Source organism: Nerophis ophidion, linkage group LG23, assembly GCF_033978795.1.
Source record: "Nerophis ophidion isolate RoL-2023_Sa linkage group LG23, RoL_Noph_v1.0, whole genome shotgun sequence".
Classification (NCBI taxonomy): domain Eukaryota; kingdom Metazoa; phylum Chordata; class Actinopteri; order Syngnathiformes; family Syngnathidae; genus Nerophis; species Nerophis ophidion.
In genome coordinates, this window is record NC_084633.1 from 30,406,312 (window position 1) to 30,411,311 (window position 5,000).

The 5,000-nt window shown below is 39.3% G+C and overlaps 1 protein-coding gene across 3 annotated transcripts in view; it reads right to left on the reverse strand.

The window, feature by feature from the left end:
* Nucleotides 1–5,000, reverse strand: part of LOC133541049 (troponin T, slow skeletal muscle-like) — a 37,339-nt gene that overhangs the window by 1,416 nt on the left and 30,923 nt on the right. The gene's annotated exons all lie outside the window — the stretch shown is intronic.

Below are 5,000 nucleotides of genomic sequence, written 5' to 3' on the forward strand. Positions count from 1 at the left end.
CCACAGGGGTCCGTTTGTGGTCCGCACCGCGTCTTTTATTGGCTTGTGGAATATCCTAAAAATACAATCAACCATTCTCAGTCCAGTCACTGAATAGTATCTCCGCGGTCCTGCCGGCTTCATAGGCTCTCACCTGATCGGTTCTAGGGATGCAGGATTAATCCATTTTTAAATCGTCGTTTGTAATTAAGACAATAAAAAAGGGAAATGTCCAAAATGGGATAAGGAACAACTGATCCGAGTAGTTTCTACTTCTGTTAGTTACTTTGTTAGCTTTTGGGAGTTTATGTAAGCTGCTCTGCAGAGACAACGATGTTCTCTCGATTTTTTCCATTCTGCTATAGATTCCTGAAAAAGTTACAAGCGCATTTCTCACACAAATTTCAGGAAATGTCCTATATTCCATAAGGAACAAATTTATTGGGGCTGATCTGGATCGCCGGATTATTAATGGGCGGTAAGGCCTGGTGGAGGTCTCTCAAAGTGTTTTCTAGTCCAGAGGTGTCAAAGTCCTTTTCCCTGAGGGCCACATCGCAGTTATATTTGGCCACATTTTATTTACATTTTTAAAAACTAAAATGTAAAAAAAATATGGTAAGTTGCAATAGTTTCACCACAAAATGTAGTAAATGGAAAAACAGTGCTGCTGTTTTTATGGTAAAAAAAGGCGGCTCAGTTGCCAGAATTTTACTGCAAAATGTACATTTATTTTTTACCATAAATTTAAAAAAAAAATGCATTTTTACAGTAAAAATTTGGTAGCTGAGCTGACAGTTTGTATGTTTTTTTTGTTTTTTTTACCGCAAATCAACAACTGCAGATTTTTCGGTGTATTATTGTAAATGCCAACAAGGGACCACAGTTTATTACAGTAAAAAAAGTAATGATTTTTTCATTGAGAGAAAAATGCTGTAAAAACCACAGTAATTTTCATAATTTTACCATTGAATCTATTGCTACTTTTACATTGCACAATTTGATGTATAACTTGCTTTGAAATCATTATTATTATTTACTTCTAATTAAAAAACGGTTTGAACGTTTGATAATAGATTTTTGCATAATTAAACAATATTTAAGTGACACCCCGCAACCCCAAAAAGGACAAGCGGTAGAAAATGGATGGATGGATGGATAATTTGCGATTGCATAGAGTACATTTTTTTTTCTCCCAAAATACAAAGAAAGAATACATTGAGTAAGACAAGTTACAGTACCTTATTGATACATACAGTATTATTTCTAGGCTTTCGAGGGCCAAATAAAATTAGTTTGAAACCTTTGTTCTAGTCAGTTCATAGACGCGACAGACATCCCTGTGGCGACAAATTGGCCACTCTGTCACACTGTTCAGCGAGGGAGGGGAACTATGCGTTCAAAGTGAAAGAAATTATTTATTTGGCGAGTAAAAACATCCGTAAGCAGATAACAGCCTCCACATGCCTAGAGAGCAAAGCATGTTAGAATGTTTGTTTCAGTGATGCAAAAAAACAGCAGTTTTTGGCAACACAGGAACTCTTTGTTTACAACTGCATAATACTCCTACTTCATCAACTCTCTGCAATTCCACACTGCTGCTAAGACTTATGGGTAATGTTGTTAGTCTTCCGATATCAATGCACAAAAAAAAACTCTGGAAGCAACCCAAACTTCATCATGTCCATCAGGATTAAAAACTTGATGACACATCTTAGGAAACATTGTTTTGCAACACTTTGTCCTCCCGGTGAAATATGTAAATCAGTGATGTTCAAAGTGTTGCCATTTGTGGAGCATTGTTTTATTATGGAACCGTATAGGACATTGTAGAAAAACAATAAACAACAAAAAAATTAAAAATAAATGGAAAACTAAACCAGAGTTAAAACTGGAAGTAGGTATACGTCACGATGTTTCGTAGTTTTATAAAGAAATCCGACATCTTTTTCTGTAGTCCAGACAGCATAATGATATATGAACCCTACAGGCGGAGTTTGGCATTTTTACTGCAGGTTTATCCAGGAGTTTTGTTCTCAAACAATACGGACATTGGTTGAGCCGTTCCTGTTCGTCGTGACTGACTGCTCGCTGTTGCGAAAAAGTTAAGTATCGTTCTATCTGTGTGCTTTTCATTGTTTTTCAGCTTTCTTTACTACTTCACAAACATACTTTGTAGTCCTATTTAACTTGCAAATCACCCGATCTCTGTCTCACCCACCCCTCACTCAGTGAGCTAGCTGCTAAGCTAACGAAGCTAGCGCGGAGAAGGCGGCGCCGGTCTAAAGGAATCTGCCCTCGCATACCGTGACCACTTCCCTAAAGACAGCAGGAACTTCACTCGGTGACAGAAAATACCGTGAGTATGACTCCCTGCGCTTAGTGCACCGTTCTCATGGATAGGCTGGCTCTGCTAGAGGGCCGTGTACGCCAGTTAGAGCAGAATAATCTCGTAACTTTAGATGTTGTGGACACATCTGCTAGCGTTAGCTGTAGCGAGCTAACTAGCCCAGCTTGTAGCAGCTCTAAGCGGCCTATAAGCAACGGTGAACCGGTTGAGATGCATAATAGATTCAAACCCTTTAGCTAGTACTACACCCCAGTGTACCGGGCACCAGACCTTAGTCATAGGAGACTCCATCACCCGAAACATAAAGCTTAGCAAACCAGCCACAATTAAGTGTATTCCCGGGGCCAGAGCACCTGACATTGAAGCTAATCGTAGGGAGCTAACTTGCAACAGGCCTAGTAAACCCGTATGACGGGCTAATCGTACCACTAGTTATGCGAACAGTTGTACACGTTGGCTCCAATGACACTAGGATGAGATAGTCAGAGATTACAAAAAGAAATATAGCCAGGACTTGTGATCTCGCTTGAAAGATGTCCAAGCATTGAGTAATTGTCTCTGGCCTCCTGCCTGGGAGAGGCAATGATGAGATATATAGCAGATTAGTCTCGCTTAACAAGTGGCTGGCTAGTTTCTGGAGACAACAGGGACTAACGTTTATTGAAATTAACCTTACCCCTAACCTAAATAATAAATAAAAATTTTTTAAGGTGCTTATTACGAGGTCTGTCACACCGCTTCCTCTCTACCTGGCTGTTATCTACCACCCCCCAGGGCCCTATTTGGACTTTATCAGTGAATTCTCAGAGTTTGTTGCTAATCAAGTGACGCACGCCGACAATATAATCAGAATGGGGGACTTTAATATCCATATGAATACCCCATCAGACCCTCCGTGCGTGGGGCTCCAGACTATAATTGATTGCTGTGGTCTTACACAAATAAAAAATGAACCCACACATCGCAACAGTAATACAATAGATATAGTGCTTGTCAGGGTGTCACCACCTCCAAAGTTATGATACTTCCTTATACTAAAGTAATATCCCATCATTACCTTATAAAATTCGAAGTTCTGACTCATTGTCAACAAGCTAATAATAATAATAACTTCTACAGTAGCCGCAACATTAACACGGCCACAACGATTACTCTTGCTGGCCTACTGCCCTCGGTAATGGCACCATTCCCAAGTTATGTGAGCTCTATTGATAACCTGACTAACAACTTTTAACGACGCGCTGCGCAAAACCATTGATAGTATAGCACCGCTAAAGCTAAAAAGGTCTCCAATAAGGCATACCCCATGGTTTACAGAAGAAACTACAGCTCATAAATTATCATGCAGAAAGCTGAAACGCAAATGGCACGCTACTAAACTTGAGGTTTTTTATCAACCATAGAGTGATAGTATAATAACTTATAAATGCATGCTTACCTTAGCTAAAGTTAAATACTACTCAAATCTCATCCGCCTCAACAAAAACAATCCTAAAATTTGTTTAGTACAGTAGCATCGCTAACCCAACAAGGGACTCCTCCCAGTAGCTCCACCCACTTGGCAGATGACTTTATGAATTTCTTTAATAAGAAAATTTAACTGATTACAAAGGAGCTTAAAGACAACGCATCCCAGCTACAACTGGGTTCTATTAACACAGATACGACGGATACTGCCCACCAAGATAGTCTCTCTCGTTTTGATGAAACATTAGGGGAATTGCTACACCGTGTAAATAGGATAAAACAAACATGTTTACTTGACCCGCTTCCTAGGAAACTTTATCAAGGCGCTTTTTTTATTATTAGGTCCATCAGTGCTAAATATTATAAACTTATCACTTTCCTCTGGCACTGTTCCCCTAGTATTCAAAAAAGCGGTTCCTCATCCTCTGCTCAAAAGACCTAACCTCGATCCTGACCTCATGGTAAACTTAAACTTAAACACAACTTCCGTTTATTTCGAAAATATGAAAAAATTGTTGCAGAGCAGCTAAATGAACACTTAGCGTCTAACAATCTCTGTGAATCCTTTCAGTCCGGTTTCAGGGCAAATCACTTGACGGAGACAGCCTTCGCAAAAATGACTAATGATGTATTGCTAACAATGGATTCTGATGCGTCAGCTATGTTACTGCTTCTTGATCTTAGTGCTGCTTTCGATACCGTCGATCATAATATTTTATTAGAACGTATCAAAACACAAATTGGTAAGACAGACTTAGCCTTGTCTTGGTTTAACTCTTATCTTACTGATAGGATGCAGTGTGTCTCCCATAACGATGTGACCTCGGACTACGTTAAGCTAACGTGTGGAGTTCCCCAAGGTTGGGTTCTCGGCCCTGCACTCTTTAGCATCTACATGCTGCCGCTAGGTGACATTATACGCCAGGGGTCGGGAACCTTTTTGGCTGAGAGAGCCATGAAAGCCAAATATTTAAAATGTATTTCCATGAGAGCCACATAATATTTTGGTAACACTTTAGTATGGAGAACATAGTCACCATTAATTAGTTGCTTATTAACATGCAAATTAGTAACATATTGGTTCTTAATTAGTCATTATTAAGAACTTATTTAGGCCTTATTATATACAAGCAGAAAGTCATTAAGAGTCTTCACTCAATAACCTCAGAATTATTGCCTATTAGTAACCCTAACTCTTATATGTTCC